Source organism: Cupressus sempervirens, chromosome 5 (genome assembly GCF_028749045.1).
Source record: "Cupressus sempervirens isolate cs-2001-9-10 chromosome 5, ASM2874904v1, whole genome shotgun sequence".
Taxonomy (NCBI): Eukaryota; Viridiplantae; Streptophyta; class Pinopsida; order Cupressales; family Cupressaceae; genus Cupressus; species Cupressus sempervirens.
In genome coordinates this window covers 578,897,282-578,916,867 of record NC_143122.1, presented here as the reverse complement: position 1 = coordinate 578,916,867, position 19,586 = coordinate 578,897,282, and the positions used below count along the sequence as shown (strand labels likewise).

The following is a 19,586-nucleotide window of genomic DNA, read 5'->3' as shown; positions in this document are numbered from 1 at the left end:
TGATATTAGAATTGCTTGCCTGCTCAAGAACAGAATTCACATCTCTACCTCTCTCGACTGTATCACGTCTTATCCTTCTAGCTAGTCTTACATCAGCATCTGCTTCCTCAAAACCAGAGATACAATTTATATGATTAAGATTTCACATCTATATAAGAAGAAACATATATACAATGATACACATATAAACCAAACTTGAACTTCTTCGGCAATACAAAGTTATAAACACATGATGGATTAAAAACAATTATCACAACAGTTAAGAATTTTGGTCCAGAATGACAACTCGGTAAGATTAGTTGTAATAACTAAACTTACCACTCAAAAAAACAAGAAAGATAACAATCTGACAGGAAAACAATTAGTGAAACTAGAAGATTTTTTTTTTCAATATAGAAGATAGTTTACAAAGCGTGTGCTCATTCGAGCAACAACATGAGACTTACAAGCTTATTTGAGATCTTTACAAGCAACCACACTAGAAACAACAATTGGAAGACCAAGAGTCCCAACTTAGAGTCCACCTTGTACAATGAGACAAATACAACCAATGGGAGACCAAGAGTCACAACTTAGAATACCACAATGATGTCCCTCTTAAGATTTGAACCAAGATCTCCACAATGAGAACTCATTGCTCCAACCAACCAAGCTAAACCCGTTGGACAAGAGGAAAATTATTGATGATTACACTTATCAGAATATCTTCAATAAAAAACCAGAAAATATTACAAAGGAAATACAAAATGTTAATTAAGTGAAGTGATGAAAGAAAATGTCTCTATATTATAATATACCATGACAGGAATCAGAGAAAAGAAAATAAAATACAAAGTTGCGTATAAGAATATGCAAAGTTTGTGTACAGTTCCACACAATAATCAACTCTGGAGTTGCCATATTGGCTATATCAACCGAACATAAAAGAACATGATGTCATCTACTAAGATATGAATACGAAATAGAAATATAAATAAGACCAGAACAAGAGCAGGAAATAATGACCTGTGTCAACAAAGATCTTCATATTCATTGTGTCCCGTACACGAGCATCATGAAAAACTAAAATTCCCTCCAAAATAATGACATCTGATACATTTACCTGATTACCAAAACGAAAGTGAGTCAACAAGATGTGCATTGGTGTGCTATTATCATCCATAAAAAAATGTTTTGAATATGCTCCACAGAGTCTATTGAGAGGGGCACCACACTAGTATAAATAATATCACAATTTTTCATGATTGTTTCTATCCAATAGTCTGTGGTCTATTCATAATTGTCTGTCATTGGTGAATTAGGGAAACAATCATTTCCAGAAAACAAAACAATACTTTCATGGAAAAATCAGAAAACCATTACAGACTCATCTCAATATTAACAAATGTACATATCAGTAAATGATCAGAAGTTCTTGTAGTTGAATTTATATCATGTCCTATGCATTCAAGATTTTCAGAAAACATCAACTATCGATAGCTTCTTTATCAACTTAAATATCATCCACTTATTAATTGGCACACTAGCTCCTCTGATTTGTCAAAATCATGCACATAATCTTGTCAAATGGGCCCCAGTGAAATCTCTTATTCTTGACTTCATGATAGTTTTCAAGGAACATTGAATGTCTTCAGCTTCTTCTTTTCCCAAAATATCAGAATGTTTGTCCCACCAAGGTAAAATTTGCAGCTCGAACATGATCCCTTATATGGAAAAACACTCCATTGCTGCTATGCTATTTTGTCGACAATGATGCCAGGCATAAGGAGCGTGTTTATCATATTATTAAACAATGTAACAACAAAAAACTACACCAACATCTGACACATAGTATGCCCAAGATGATATAACTAATAACAGCATCCAATATAGGAGAATGTAACTATGGATCAAATGGGATACCACACCACACAATCTCAAAGACTCTGATCAACATTGAAAGAAAATAAAATCATGACGTGTGATGTCCCCTTACCAAAAATAGGAAGTCTAAATTGATTATTTACCCACTTATTTTCTTATTGGTTAAACATAAATCATACAGAAAATATAGTACTAAGTTACTAACCATTTAATTTAGTCCTAATATTTCATTTTTTTCAAAACAATTAAATATTTAAATTAATAATATCAGCAAGCGAGGGCTTTGGAAACCTCAAAGCACATTTGGCATTTATTTTAAATTTAAATAAAGCATCTTTTGTGACAGTTATACTTGTTCTTCACCATTTTGACTAACAGATAAGGAGTAGTTTGGGATATTATTTTCATTTAATTTTCCCTCCAAAAGGTAGTGTGGGATGTTGGACCCCATTTGGCATCCAAGACTTATGCCAATTTATCTTCTAGAGCACTTTGTGTTCAAGTATTCTTCTCTGACCAAAACCCCATAGAACATTGTGAATTGTAGACAAAAAGCCATTATTTACAGGAGTTAAGGGATGAAAATACATTGATTCAGGAGGGTATTCTCATTCAAGGATTGTATCTGAGCTACATACATTTGCAGGACATAACAATTTTTCAATGTGTTCATTGTTGCAGGTTGCAAATGAAGTATTATAGTATATGTAGTTGTAATGCAGTGTTTGTCAGTTTTTTGTGGTGTTGTGTGCTACTGTGGGATTCCTCAATGTTGTTATTTCTGCTATTCCTAATCCTTTCCACGAGCTGAGAATATCAAACTTGTCGAGAAGATCAGAAAGTTTTTAATTCCTTGGCTGGCGAATTATGTGTATGAGTTAAGCATTGTTTGTTTCAGATATTGTATATTCCATTGTGGCTATTATGAAAACTATCACATCAGTCTATTATGCTATAAAAATGAGTAATATATCAAAGTTGTGTGAGTTTATGGCTCAATTTCTGCAGGTTTGGGTTTTGACTAGCTAGTGTTATTGTTCTCATTGTTTAGTGTAGTTTGGTGAAGCTTATTATTCATGTGCAAATCTGTTATTACCATTGAAACATCTAATTAGGACATTGCAGTCATATCAGGGCCAAGATTTTTGAAAGATTATTGTTCCATGGATTTTATTAAATTAATTCATTAACAAATCAGTTTGTGAGAGACAAACTTTACTTGAACCCACCTTTAGTTACACAACTCTCAAGTGCATTGGCCATTTACTCATAAAGTATGAATCAATTAAAAATTAAATTCAGTGGGCATCTGCATAGAAATGTTCCAATGTTAAATGACCCATCCATAAACCCATATTACAGAAGATAGGTTTTCTAAACAATATTGAATTTAACCTGATGCATACATTATTAACATCTACTCTTTCAAAACAAAATTAATTCAAACAATTGACTTGATGGTGGGCTTATTAGGACTTAATCATTTGGCAATAGAATCATGCATGTTAAGAATGTTAGTTTGAAATCATGAGATAACATAAGATCTAGAATAGTTTCTGAACCATGACCATGAAGCATTGACTTCAACAGATAACTTGCCATGGAGTGACATTTTATACTATGTTACCGGGTTCATGGGTTTAATGGGCAGATATAGGACCAGTTTAGTTTGGAAATGTAGCACACTGAGTCATATATAGGCATGTGCAGAGTCTCTCAGCACAAATGCTTTTTCATCAGAATTTGTATGTTATCTGTAAAGTGGAGTTTCTAACATCATCACTGACACATTTTGCTTGTCCAGCTTGTTTTTCAGCAATGGAACACCGGTGCAGACTGTCAGATGGAGCAATGGTGACAATGTGACCCATTTTTTTCATGCCATCTTCAGTCTTATCCTGCAACTGGGTCGAATCTCCCATTTTGTTGTCCTCGAGAAGATGGAATGATTCCAATTAAATATTGCCTGATGACCAAATCATTGTTGTGGGAGGGCGTAGATCATTTAATTATGAATTTATTCCAAAGCAACTGGCAAGGTGTCCTTCCAGTTTCTGATTCTGGCAAAGACCAATAAAGTTGATGAGGAGAATAATTTGTGCCCTTTCATGCATCTATCTTACAGAAACAGGGTCCACAGTCACAAACAGAGCATAGGTGTAAAATTTATGAATATAAATTAAATACTATACTATTTAATTCTAAAAAATAAGAAACTGAATTATATCATTTATTACATTATAATAGATTAATATACTAAAATTAAATAATGTTGATGTTTGGTAGCTTCTATATATATATATCATGATTAAATATTTATTATATTAATTATTAGACATGTCCAATGAAGGGACATGTCTGTTCTTATCGTTTTCTCATTATAAATAAGAGGTTGCTGCCATTTGGAACATACATACCAAAATTATGGCAGTGCTTAGTACATTTGCATCAATCCTCCAAAACTAACATGGTATCAAAGCCAAACTGCAATGTAAGAATAAAAAAGGGATTGAAACTTGAAAGACAAAGGATACTCTAAAAGTCTGATATATGAATTAAGAATTACATCTTACTCCTACATATTATTAGAGATCGCATAATATGAAATGAAATGACTCTTTGTATATATATAAAATGTTATCAAGAATTTATCATTAGCCTGGAAATTGATATTCATAATAGTTGGGGGCTTATCTAGAGTCGTGTTAGTCTTTTTTCTCCACCGTAGTCACATTCAGAAGCGGCAATGTCATATATTTGCAGCAGGACTATTCTCTGTTGCAAATGGAAACTACATTACCACTGGAGTTATATGACAGATCATAATACAGTTGGGAGATTGTAGAACAAATAACCTCCGCCAGTGTCCAGTATAAAGAACCATACAGGCGAGTCAATGTATGAAGTGCGCAGTCTAGATATAGTGTACACAATTGGGGAAATAAGGAATCATAATAACATTATTTCCTGATTGAACCAGTCACGTAAAAACAGAGAAAAGTCACGGTGAATAGAACAACAACAGTTCCTGAGCGTTTTATTAAAGCAAGACAAGTGCGATGACAGTGTCCAGCAATGGAATGGATCATGTACAGCTGGAAGACCATATAAATAGAAATTTTGGCCAATCATAACCAAGGATAGAAGGGATCGATACAGATTTACATCCAATCACAACCACGAGTACCTTGTATTGATTGCCCCTCCAAGATGTTGGCATGGTTTTCTAGGGGTCCTTATGATGCAAAGCCCCTCTAAAACAATTTGCCTTCATAGTTTCACTCCCTATAGCTACAATTGGTGGCACATTTAGTGGAAATGTAATTTTTGTAGTGTAGAATGGTATGGTAGCATTACTAAAGTTAATTTACACCTTCTCTTTTGGACTAGATACGGTGTGATTTCATGCAATTCCTTGCAAATGTTGAAAATGTGAAGTATAGAATTGAAATAAACAAATACTGGGGCATTCCTAATGATAGTGTCGTTCTAGTACCTAAATCTTTGGCTGGTAGGAAACAAGTTCAGACTATTCAGTAGTTACAGGGGCAATGAGATACTTCTATGCATATCTTGCATCAAAGAGTGGGGACTCTATCAAACTGAGATTTCATTCCTTCATCCATTCAGAGTTTAGCTGGGGAAAATGGAAGGCAAGGAGTTCTAGACTTCTAGTATTACTAACACCATTGCTGATTTATTTAACATGCATGCAAAGGATCAATTTGATGATGCCATTGGTGAATTCTTCTTTCCCAATGGCATCCCATTGCATGTAGCTCGATCTCCTTACTATAGGAACATGATGTCCATGGTGGTGAAGGACATAGGGCCATCATTTGTGCCACCAGGTGAGCATAAATTGAGGACCACAATCTTGGATAGGTAGTATAACAAGGTCGGGGTTTTGGTGGAGTAGATAAAGAGATGATTGATAGTGTCAAGTTGCAACATTATTATTGATAGGTGAATGGACATTAGACATCGTCAACACAACAACACCATGGTCGCATGCATTCAAGGCCCATACTTTCTGAAGGCAGTTGAATGTTGAGGGCATCATAAAGATGTTAATTTTGAGTTTCACATCCTTAGGGAAGCCATTGAGGAGGTTGAGCCACAAAATGTAGTCCAAGTAGTGATAGATACAACATGTGTGCAAAGTTGCAAGGAAGCTTGTTAAGTCAGACTATAGACTGATTTGGTGGACACCATGTTGTGTACATGCCAAGAACAATGCACTCAAGGACAAGGGGAAAATTGATTCGATTAAAAGTGTGGTGAATGATGCGAGAGAGGTGCAAATGTTTATATCCAATCACCACATTCACATGCACTCTTTAGTTGCTTCACAAAGGAGTTTTTGAAACCAGTTGAGACCAAATATGCATCATATTACATTCTCTTGGAGAAAATGGTTGAGTTGCAAGAGTTACTGCAACTCATGTTTTAACACAGGAATGGAATCGGCAGGCTGAGTCCAAACAAAGAGGGTGAAGGGGATAGTGAAGAGTAATCAGTTTTAGATCGATGCAAAATGTAGTCTCCATCATTACTCCAATTTTTGAGGTCATCAGATATGGGTATGAGGATGCACCTACTCTCGAAGAGGTTTACAAGTGCAGCAATTCCATGATTGGCCAAATGAGGGTTGTGCATGAGAGAGACCCCACTCTAGCATGCTATATTGAGCACATTCAGCCTATCATTCACTGCAAGTGGGATAAGCTAAACACTCCTTTGCACATGGCTTCCTATTTATTGAATCCAAAGTGGTACATGCCTCAGCCTAGTAAAGTTACACCACTTAAGGATGATGAGGTCAAGATCATGTTTTTTTGATGCATTGGTGAGATGTTTGATGTTGAGATTGTTGGTGAGATTCACTCTAAATGGAAGGAATTTGCTACTCTTAGAAGTAAATGTTAATTCAATATTCATTATAAAATTATTAATATTTACTATCTAGAGATTAGTAACTTCAATTTTACTTGTCTTACTAATCTCTTACAGCTGGATTATCTTACTAATCTCTGGATTATAAAATATACAGGTTATCACAATCCACCCATCCTAAATTTGCTTGTCTTCAAGTAATCTCAGGTTTGCATGTTGAAAAACCTCAGTTCCTTCCCAAGTTGTGCCTTCCTCTGGTAGGCCTTTTCATGTAACCAAATATTCAGGAATGGTTTAATTTCTTAACTTCTTTTCTCTCATGTTAACAATCCTTTCTAGTTCTAGGACGAGTTTCCCTTCATCATCAAGTGGGAGGGATTCTTCACATGGAGTAATTTATTGTCTGAGGAGCTTTTTTTAGCCATGACACATGGAAGACATTATGGATTTATGGTTGTTGGGTAATTCTAATTCATAGGCTACTTCACCAATTTTCCTCAAGACCTTGTAGGGCCTGTAGAATCGTGGTATTAGTTTCTTTGCAAACAGGATCGAACTTGGTTGAATGTGATCCATCTCCAATAATTTTTTTATAGTCTTTTCTATTTCTTCTTTGAATTTTTGTGGATGCCTATAGGGAGTGGTAATCACTAATTTTGTTCCTTTTTCTAATTCTATGATGTGTTCAAATCCTCGTTTGGGAAGTACTCTTGAGGGGACATCATCAAAAACTTTTATGTGCTTTCTTTGGATTGACTCTATATCAGTGTAAATGGCCTTCCCTTGAGGGGTAGCCTTGTCAAGGATCATGCATTGTGTTGCCCATTCCCGTTGATCCTTTCTAAAAGAAATTCTATCTTTTTGCAAGAGACTACCTATGGAGAGTTGTTTGGTAGCCTTTTTAATGTTACTTCCCTTATGATGGGAACGAATCGTTAGGTTTGATAAATCAAACAAAAAGCATCCCAATGAGTATATTCAAAGGTACCCAATATTATGTTTGTATGTAATGGTACCAAGTAAAAAATTCTTTAATAGGGTGTATTTTTACTAGAATTTCTAATTGTGGAACCTTTCTTGTGCAGTTAACCAAAGCCCTTGTTGTTGTTGCTGCTGAAAATCCTTTGAATTCTTTAGTCTCTAGTTTACTTTTTGCCACCAAGGACTCACTTATAAAAAATATGAGAAGCCCTATTGTCTACTAAGGTAATAACTTTTTGTCCTTTATGTAATGACCCTGCTCAAATCTGATTGAAAACTTCTGATTGAAGGCTCAAGAAATTTTGTCAAACACTTTGCATACAAGGGTCATATGACTGATATAACTTTTCAGTTTGCTAAAATGACTCTTTTCTTCAATTTGTATCAATAAGAATGCTTGCAAGAAGACTCTAGATTGTCTAAACAATGACCTAACATGAATATGCAACTAATTTTGGCAATATTCAATGCATATATATGATCTAAGCATAAGAAATGAACACCTACAACCAACTGGCATTTTTACAAACAGTTGGTATGCAAACTAACTAGCTGATAATAAATGATATTAAATTGCTCAAAACCATATGCCATTCATATATCAACAGTTTGCAACAATGCCATACATATTTCAGCCAATAATATGATCATCAAACCCTAGGTTGGCAATATAGATAGTCTAAAAATTACAATACTCTTTCACTTGCAAAACCCTAGCCTTCCTTTGATACCTATAATGCCAAATGGCAAACAAAGACAAGTACAAAGTAAAATAGTAAAGTGTTGAAGCTATATTTTGAACTCAGCTGAAAACACACATTTCTCAGAAAATATGCCAAATGCCAAATGAGAAGTGAAGAACCTGATTGTAGATGGTTGTAATAATTTTTACCAATGCTGAAGATGCCAACACCCAAGCCAAAGTCACCCCAAATCTGAAAAAGTACTTCCTTGCAAACTTTCGAAAATGTCTAGGAGTTTTGAAAATTCCTTAAAAATATATCATGGCATTTTGGAACTCCAAAATGCACCTATCTTTATCTCCTCGATGATAGAAATCCGATGCAAAAATACCCAAAATGATATGCTGAGTAATGAGGAAGATTGAACAAAAATGTGGTTCCAAAGCCCTATCTTGAAATTCTGAAAATTGGATCAGATTTGTAGCAAAACGAACCAGCAGCTATATATCTTTCCTCCACCATAATTAAGCCTTCTAAAAATGTCCTGCAATCACTCCATGACTGAAAATGAATAGTCCTCAAAAAATGCCCTCCTTCTATAATTTCGAGTCTGCTGAAAAAAGCCTCCTAAAATTTCGGATCTGCTAAAAATGGCTTCCTATAATTTCGGACCTGCTAAAAACGGCCTCCTATAATTTCGGCCCTGCTAAAAATGGCTTCCTATAATTTCTAATCTACTAAAAATGGCCTCATATAATTTCGGCCTTGCTAAAAATACCTCCTGAAATGCTGAAATGCTCAAAATGGCCTTAGGCCCAATGATGCCCTAGCTAAAGTGACTGTAGTATCACCTCCAAATGTGCAACCCTTCAGAAGATATTCCACTTCCTCAGTTATGCAAATCTAAGGGAGACTCCATTCCCAAAGACCAATAGACTATCTGAAGACCAACTTGGCTCCACAATAAATTATGTGACTAAATCACAATCTGATGTCAAGAGAGAAATACAAACTGGATGATCAAATGCAAGACCCATAGGGTCTATTTATTCACTTTTCAGTAGCTTCCTCTAGAAATCACTTAAACATTCTAGAAGCATCCAAATATTCTTATGAAATAAAGTGCACTTTTATAAAATATTACTCTATAATAAAAAGTGCATCTCAACATCAAATTATAAAACTGGGCCCGAATAAAGTAACTTTATAACAAACATAGGCCCAAATCACTAATCAAATGTAAAGACAAAATACTGCCAAATAGTCGGTGGTTGACTCTCTCCACATCACCACCAGTCTACGAGAGCCTATGATAGACTGATCCGGCATGCTAAACGATGTTAGCCAAAATGGGGACATGACACTTTAAGAGTACCCTTGATACAGAAAGGACGGTGTTTGGACTTTCAAGAAGTGATAGTGGCTATGATTACTTGTTCTCCATCATCATCCTTTCCACACTTAGCTTTCTTTTTGATTTTTCCTCATCCTTATACCTAGAAGTTGTTTCAAATTGGTGGACTTGGATTTTACATGTGTAGTTAGGCTCCCCACTTTTTTTGCATTTGTGACATGAGTTTAACCCTCTTTTATGACATTGGTGACCTTTCTCCCATGGCTTTCGACACTTAAAACATAATTTTTTCTTCTTTAATTCATCAATGACAAGGTTTTGTCTTCGGTGATGGTCCCTTTTTTGAAGGATTTATCATAATCATTTGAGCTTTTGTAGTTTGGGGATGATGCTTCCACATTCAAGGTTGTTTCTATAGCATCATCCAAGGTAGTGGGTTTGAAGGTGGCTACTAATCCTTTTACTAAATCTTTTAACCCTTCTATGAATAGACAATTTAGTTTTTCCTTGTCTAACCCTGTGACTCCTATAGAAATTCTTTGAAACCCTTGAATAGATTTGTCTATTGATCCTGTTTGTCTTTGTTGAAATAACTCTTTGAAATCTCTTTGGAGATGTTTACAAACAAATCGTTTAATTAGTTTAAGTGGGAATTCTTCATATGAGGTTATATTTTTGTATCCTTGGGTACAAACACCATGGTGCCACCAATTGTTTGTCGTATATTCGAAGTATAGGATGGCGAATTGGGCATCTTCTTCTATCATGGGATTGAGGTTCAAGGACATGTTAAATTTTTTAAACCATCCATGTGCTATGATTTTGCTATTTGGAATGGTGACCTTGCTTGCTTTGCATTTCAAGTCTGTCATATCCTCATATTTATAAAAAAATTAATAGAATAATTAATATTATAATTTATTATTATATATTATAAATATAATAAGAACAAAAACAATGTATAATTCATTATTAAATTCTCTACATAATTATTATAATTGTTGGGTGAATATTTTGCAACTGACGGTTTTGGGTAAGAATCCAGTCACAAAATAGGATGACCAAGCACAACATGTGAGACAGAGTCTCTCCTACCTTAAAGGGAAGGCTCCCCCTTCTCACCGTTCCTTGGATCAACCCAAGGTAAGCAAGAAGTCAAGAGATTTTATAAAATGGATGTTACCAATATCCTTTCTTTTTATCTTTCAAGAAAGAATCCACTTACTCGTGGAGCAAGTAATGGGCAAGGTGAATCTCTAACTAAACTTCTACCAAGAGCTGGAAACAGTAATACCAATAAACCTTCACTAACTCAAAAGCTAGCTAAAAATGTACCGATTTGGCTCTAAGTCCGATCGTACTTCTATATGGAAAAGCTTTACAATTAGGGCACAAAAACTCCTAAAAGTGAAAGTAACTTAACTATTTTGCAAATTAAAAAGAAAACATAAGCTACAAACAAAGCTTCTAGCTATATATTTCCACAATTGCTCTTGGTCAAAGCTCTGGCTCCAATTGCTTCTTAACTCTTTTCTATTCAACTCACGAGATACAATTACCAATAACACAAGATAATATGAATCAAAGATAACTTGGATGGATTATAGACAAAGCTTACAACTCACACAAATAACAATCTCACTTAATCAAAGTTAAGTCTCAAATGCTCCTTTGTATTCACTTTCTCTCAAAAATAGTGCTTACACAAACAAAGTTTTGTTGGCACAATTTCTCCAGAGCTCTCTTGCATAAAGATGATGATTTTACAATGAGGGGGCACTCCTTTATATAGGCATAGGAGTTGAGAAAAAGGTGGATGAAAAAGTGAGAGCAACTCAACCAACTTTGACCTAGTCTAACTACAGAAGAAAATAAGGGTTACATACAACTGCACATGCAACTCACATTACATCTTTTTACATACATGTTGCTCACATTACACGTAATTACACATTTTCATGTAATGCATCCTTTACAACTACTAACATGAAATAAAAACAAAAACAACAATCTTAAAGATTGTTTCTCAATGCCTTGAATTTGACAATGATGTCATGCACTATAGGAAGATCAGCAATTTCCATAGTCTTTGATATGGCTTCTACTCTCACTGCATTTTCATATGTTGATTGCACAACTTTGGAATTTGCTGTTGTAGTATCTAACAAGTGTTTTGTCAAGGATTTATACAAAACAAACTTGTTCATTGTGTGCGAACCAAAATCTTTAGAATCTACATCAGCATTGATCTTGATTGTATATTCTGAATTTACTCTCTCTGATGCAATAAGATTACCAGAGTCATCAATAACACGGCATCCCATCTGTTCCAAATCACAAGTAACACTTGTTTCAACTACTTGACAATCTCCAAAGGCCACCTACAACTTTGTGATCAGCTTTCTCAATGTCTCCTCCTTGTAACCAATGAGTCCTTGAAATCTGAAGAACATTTCACATGACGGAAGAACGTCACACGAGACCATAGCATCCAAATCAAATTTTATCATTTCACCCAATCATCAAGGATTTCTTTTAGGTTATCTGCTTCTTGAGTCAAAGAAGAGATTAAGTTTTGCTCCATTTCATTCATCTCTTTGACACGCCTAAGAACTACAAATGATTCTGTAATAGCTCAAACTCCTTCAAAAATGATTTCCTGTATCCAAAACTTAGCGAATTCTATCAGTTTTCTCTCCTTAGAGGTTTGAGACATAACAAAAACACTCTGAGAAGATTGTTTCTGGATAACCTCATTCAAACGAGAGAACCCCTGTTTCAATTGATTTTTCTTTTCCCAAAGTTCAAGATTGCTCTTTGATACATTAGCTAATGCATCTTGAGCATCTGCAAACAACTCAAACGTGATTGCTTTCCAATTTCAACTTTAGTAAACTTGTAGTTGGAACGAGTAAGTTCTTCAACAGGTTTAACCACCAAGAGTTCAGCAACTTCAACAAATTCGGCTTTATCAAAATCAACCAAAATTCTGGAAACAATCTTGTCTTTCAAAGATTTGGATTTAGTCTTCTTAACAGGAACATTGTCTAAAGGAACCACTTTCCTCCTCTTCGTTGTTATTTTGCTCAACCATGCAGGCAAGCTGATATTTTCATCCATAGAAGTAGGTACAGTGAAAACCATTGGCATTGATCCTAATTGTATTTCCGTAGTAACTAAGCAAGATTCAACTTGTACAGCTGAAGGCATACGAACATGTTGAGAAGACTCTGTCATAAAAAGCTTAAAACCTGTCAAAGATGTATCAAGTTGGGAAACTTGACCATTGGTAAGAGTTGGAAAATTTTCAAAAACATTTGCTAAATAATCATATTGTTCATGTGTAGGGATGTGAGGAGCAACAGAGGAAATAGAAAGAGCCATGATATTAACTTCCGAAACTAGAATGGAAGGAGTGAAAACGGTGAGGAATGAATCCACATCATCATCAACCTTGTGCAAGCTTTGGAGGAGATATAATCATGATTTCCCCTTCTTCATCTAAATTTCCTTTATCAAATTCTGTTTCCAATTCCTCTTCTGATTCTTCCATTGATTCTTGAATTGGTTAAGGAACTTGAGATTAATTAGCTCATTTTTCGCCCTTCAATTTGAATTTGAGAGAACCCTTAGCATCAAAAGATGAGGAACCATTTTTCTCTATGATTTCCAATTGTGATTTTCTGCCAGGAGGACCAAAACTTCCAAAATCCAAGCCCATCTTAAGATTTACTCTTTTAAGAAATTTACTTTTCAACCATTTATTAGTGTTTACCAAGATGGATTGAAATCTATCCATGATAGACGTACCTTCCTTTTGTTGCCATTGAATAGGAAAAGGGCACTTCTTATCAAAGTTAGCTTGATGAAATTCCAGATCAAGGATGTTGCCATCATCTTCAATTTGGAAATCTGAAGGGATTTCCAACATGTTAAAATCAATTATCTACTGCATGGTTAATCTACAATAGTCCATCTTCATGATGTCAAGTTTTGTCCTCATATCAATTCAGATATCCTCGATGCGATGAACATGAGTGTAGGCTCTTTTCATCTGAGAATTCATCTCTTGGTAGTCAAAATCATATTTGGTTTTGAACACCTTCAAGGTGATCAATTGTAACTCTGCTTCCATGTTCTTTGCTTTAGGAACTGAAATGATCGAATAATTGCCAATAGCCAACAGTTTAGCTAAGGTAATGCCAAAACCAAGCCTATGCAAAGTAGACTGATCACTCTACACGTCTATGAGCTGTCTGGCTAGCTCCATCAAGATGATTCGATCTGTAGCATACCTAGGTAAGGTATGCGGCTCACCTTTGAAATATCCAACTCTCAAATATTTGAAAATGGGAAACTGAAGAAAAATACAGTCATATTTGTTCACCTTCTCCCATGTTGCATCAGATACTCTTTTAACAGATAACTACTTATTGAACAAACACAGAAAATGCCCAAAGAAGGCATCTTGGACTCTTCTATAATGGAATTTACTATTTGCCAAAGTGATTTGGTCAATAATAATCTCAAATAGGAACCTGAAGACGATCTTTCTTAGTAGAAAGACCAGAGAAAGATCCCATGGCAACAGCAATGTAAACAAGATAAGAATTCATGTAGAAGGGCACTGATGTTCCCACATTGCATATCTGTTGGTAGAGTGCAGTACTAATGAGTTCTCCACAAAAGATGTGTTCTTTATTCTCCATAATTTGAAACATAAACTTATACATCCATGGTTCAAAATCAGTAGAATCTTTAAGGCCACAAATCCTGCTGAAAAGGATGATGAGGTCCTTATATTCTTGTTTGAAGTTAGACTGATGAACGGTCTTTGACCATCTAGAGAAGTTGTTTCTCTTATTGTCTAACCAGTTAAGGTTGACATACTTCTGATAATTACCCTTTTGTTCATTCCAACATGCCAATGATGATTCTTTGGTCAAATCAGCACAATCTGCTTTATGTGGAACCTTGAAAATTTGCTCAATGACCTTAGGATCAAGACTAATGATAACCTTTCCATCAACATCTTGATAGTCTTCGTCTTGGGAGTAAACCATCGTGCACATTCAAAAATGAAGTCAAGTTCTATAGCTTCCATGGGAAACGTGGACACCAAGTGAATGTTGCTTCTCTTAATACGCTTCATTTCATGACTAGCTAGAGCTTCAACTCTTTGAAAAAAATAAGCCACATCCACATGGCCAATCTTTGTGTCCAACACGTTATCCAAAATAGATATGACTAAAGGAGCTGCATGAGCCAATTCTTTATCATATTGATATTTCATTTTGCCTTTAGATTTGGATGGCGAGGACATGTCTTGTGCTTGTGCTGCAACAAAAAAATCTCAAAACACAAATACATCATCAGAAGGAATCTCCATACAAGCGAATTCCGGATCAGCAATAAAGATTCAAAAATGGATTGGAGATTTTGTAAATCCGACAAAGTGACTTTAAGAGAAAACATATGCATATGCAGTGGAGTGTGAAATGAAATAAATGGAAAGTAGAATGAAAATGTATGAAAGTGAAAATATGAAAGATGGAGTGAAAAGAAATGAAATGAAAATGTGTGAAGGCAGAACGCATGAGAATGTGTGCAAATGAAAACTGCTGACTTCAAAAGTGACTTAGTATTTTCAAGACATTATTGCGTGAAAAATGAATACATGTAAATGGAAAATGTAACAGGAGATGAACAGTGGAATGAGATGCGAATGCTAGTGGAGGATGCACTTCACATGTAAGTGCTAATAATGAAATGGAAAGCATGGAAAGATGCAAAAACATGTATTTGCTCACAGAGGTGCAAATGCAAATGGAGGGATGGAAATGGAAAATGGGAGTGAGATAATGAGTTTTATAATCACTTTTGGTGAAAAGGGGAAGTCAAAGTACATGGGAGATGAAAATGACATCTTTTTTACTTTTCAAAAAGTGACTTTTAGTCAAAATCGGACCTTTTGGATGCTATTAGACGTAAGGCATTTCGTGTAATCATGTCGTGCAAATTGATGCAGAAAGTGAGATGGGTGAAAATGGAAGCGGAAAATAGAACTACATGCATATGTGGATGATGAATGAGATGAAAAAAATGTAATCGCATTTGTAGGATGGAAAGTGAAATGAGTGGAAATGGAAATGGAATGTCGAATGTGATGATACTCTTGCATGTAATGAAGCAAAAACAAGTTCTTGGTAAAGAACTTGCAATTTCTCCAAGTGGAGAAAAACCGACAAGCAAGCACAAAACACAAAACACAAAAGAAATAACGTACCTTTGGAAAGTGACTCAAACATACCAAGATGCAATGCACTTCAACACTCAAATTCGAAATTAGAACTTGAGAAAGAACCAAAAGCATAAAAATGAACAAAAGCTTCATTTTTAAAGAAAAAATGCACTTTCCATGGCAAAGATTTTAACAAATGGCACCCATCAAGTAATTTCATGCATAAAATCAGCTAGATAAGCACGAATTTAAAGCAAGAAAGAAAGAGTCCACTTACATGTGCCAAAAATGAAGGGAAAAGATGCTCCAATGTTTGAAAAATTCTTCCAAAATACTGAGACTTTTTCCAACTTAACAAATTCGAATGGGAGAGGACAGCAAACAAGGAGAAGTTGTTAGAAGATGCCAATATGTGCCCTATTCATGCTCCATAATCCAACGTTTTTGGGTGTTCATGCTTGTGGGACGTTTTTGGCAAAAATGTTTTTCTTCATGATGCAAGATCAAAATGTTTTGATCATGAAACACCAAAATATGAACCACAATGCAATGTAACCTCCAAAATATGCCAAATCGATTTGCTTGGGAGCTAAAACATGCATTAAAAATGGATTTATTTGCTGATTTCTCCAAAAATGTGCCCTAGAATGAAGCTTTCAAAAACGTTTTTGAGCTTAATAAATCCGTTTTAGAAGCAAGAGAAATCATTGTCAACCAAAAACGCCTCCAATGGAACAAATCTCATGCAAATCCATTGAGAAAATCTCAAGTTATGATCAAAATCAAGTTTTTGGAGGGCAAGAACATGTTCTTCAAAAACGGACTTTTGGAGGAACAATGCATATATTAAAACATGTCTTTCTCCAAAATCGGACTTTTTTGGGTCACTTACATATTTTAAAACATGCATCTCTCCAAAATAGCACTTTTTGGGTGCCATTACATGTTTTCATAGGCAAAAACGGACCTTTTGGGGAGGACACATATTTTAAAATGCAAGTCACCTTTTAGATGTCTAAACATGAAAACTTCACTTTTGATGGAATAGCATCAAAAAAGTCCACTTATGATGAACTTTTGATGTAATGACATCAAAAAAGTCCACCAAAGTAAACTTTATATGCAGTGACATGTAAAATGTTGTAATGGTTACCCTAAAAATAGCTCTGATACCATTGTAATGGACACCCAGGAATGTCCAAAAGCTGAACCAAGGCTGAAATTATATTGATGCTGAGAATGTTGTAATCAATTACAAAAAGATGTATTCCAAAGGCCAAACCCTAAGGGAATGAAGTTTAGAATGTTACAACAGAGAATGAACGTCCTCTATTACCAAAAAAGAGTGTGATTCACACATCCAAGCTCTTATCAAATGCAAGTCATAATCATCCGATACAATAATCCCATGCTCAAGAATGAGACTCTCACCCCTATTTATCCTATTCCTTCACCCTTCTAGAAAGAACTAAAACATTAATTAATTGCAAGTGCTAGAAGCTTCCCCCTTCCAATAATTAATGCACTCTCTAGAAACTCCTCTCTTGCAATAATTAATTGTGCTTCTAGAGGCTTCCACCTTTCCAATAATTAATACACACTCTAGAAGCATCTCCTTTGTAATACAATAATTAATTAAATTAATTAAATATAAAGCCACCTTTTAATTTTAATTTATTTAATGGCTTTATAAGAAATTAATTTAATTGCTAAAATGGGAACATTACAAATGTTCACTTTTGAAGGATTTTACATGTTCTTGCATATAAAATGTTCACTTATGAAGACTTTAAGTCATTTAATTCACTTAAAATTATAAAAATGTTACAAAATGAGTCATAAACAATATTTATTTATCATATTTTAAAATATAACATATAAACATCATTTTAAAGTAACATTTAAATAAACATTTGATTTTAAAAACCAAAAATTAAACTGAAACTATATAGTTATATAATTACTTTAAGTGAAAAATTAAAAAGTAACTCAACTTAGAATTATAACATAAAGTGCACTATAGTCACTTTAAGTTAAAAATTTTAAGTTAAAGTAACTTAGAAACATAACAAAAAGTGAATATTAGTTATAGTTTTTCAAAAAGTGAAAGTCAAATTGAAAATATGACATCATATTTTTAATTTGTGTTATTGCACCCAAAAGGTCCACTTTTGAAGCACTAAAATGGGCATAACTCTTCACTGACAACTCCGATTGACCTCTAGGTTAGACCGAATCGAAGGGAAAAACAAAAAGCATGGCATGAGCAAAATCAAAGGACTAAAAAAAAACAAATGCAAACTCAAAAGGAAAAAAAAGATGATGAAGGCTTCAAAAATCAAGCAAAGGCTCGATAGAAAGCAAAACGAAAAAGACTTGACGAAGGCCTTCAGTAAAACAATTTGATATATGAATTGAAATTGATCGATCGATCAACATTAAACAATTGAATATCAAATTTAAGCTTACAGAAACGCGAAACTAGCTTGAAAAAGTTTTGTGCTGTTACCAACATTTTGTGGCGACAAAATGCAAGACAACAATAATAATAAAGAATATAATATCATTAAAAATTTAACTTACTAGATTATAATTTAGAAATTATATATTATTAACATAGATTATAATAATATTAATATCATATAAACATAAAGAGATGTATATAATATCATATATACCAAATAATAGATATGCATGACCTATGAACATAAGACTATGTATAATATATGCCAAACATAACAAGAATAAAACTGATTGATTAAAGAAGCTTTATAACAACTCAAATTCCCATAGAAAACAATGAAATGATATTCATTACTCAATCAAAGGAGACCATAAACCATACATATAACTTCACTGGCTAACAAAGAGTACAAAATTTGTCATTTATCCAAATTGGTGGCATACAAGTTAAATACGTCTCTAGTAGGAAGATTATAAACAAATTGTTATCATTTCATAACATAGTTGGAAGTAGGGACATTACATTGGTATCAGAGCATGGTCTTGCCATCCTGTAGTGTAGAAAATATACAAACATCAAGAGACAGTTACAAAAATGTTCATCATGTAATCACGAGAAAAATGACATCATGATTCATTTAAGGTCCAACAAAACTCAAAGGAAGACACATGTGATGGTGTTGATGTCTATTCAGAGTGATACTAAAAGCATAAGGAACATATTGAGATCATCTAAGGATGATATGTGACAAAATGAGTTGTTTATAAGATTTTAAAAAGAGGGCATTTAAAATGGATGTTGTGATTCCCATAAAAAAAGGAATACAGAGACCCAAGAGATTTTGTTGAGGACATTTTTGAACACCAGTCACAGATGACATTCCTGATGAATGTTGACCATAGAGGGCATTCTTGAATGTCGACCACGGAGGGCATTCTTTATGAATGTCAACCATAGAGGGTGCTCTTGAATGTCGGCTACAAAGGACATCGTGTGAATGTCAGCCATAGAGGGCATTTTTGAGTGTCGGCCATAAAGGGCATCCTCTAATGTCGGCCACAGAGGGCATTGTGTGAATGTCGACCATAGAGAGCATTCTTGAAT

The 19,586-nt window shown here is 34.5% G+C and overlaps 1 pseudogene across 1 annotated transcript in view; it reads right to left on the bottom strand.

Moving 5' to 3' along the window:
• LOC149557255 (uridine/cytidine kinase UKL1, chloroplastic-like) overlaps positions 1 to 19,586 on the bottom strand; it is a 200,238-nt pseudogene that overhangs the window by 43,885 nt on the left and 136,767 nt on the right. Inside the window, exons 6-7 of the transcript XR_016364861.1 lie at positions 1,006 to 1,102; positions 20 to 99 (exon numbers count right to left, since the gene is read on the bottom strand). The product of XR_016364861.1 is annotated as a uridine/cytidine kinase UKL1, chloroplastic-like (transcript). The remainder of the gene's footprint in view (positions 1 to 19; positions 100 to 1,005; positions 1,103 to 19,586) is intronic.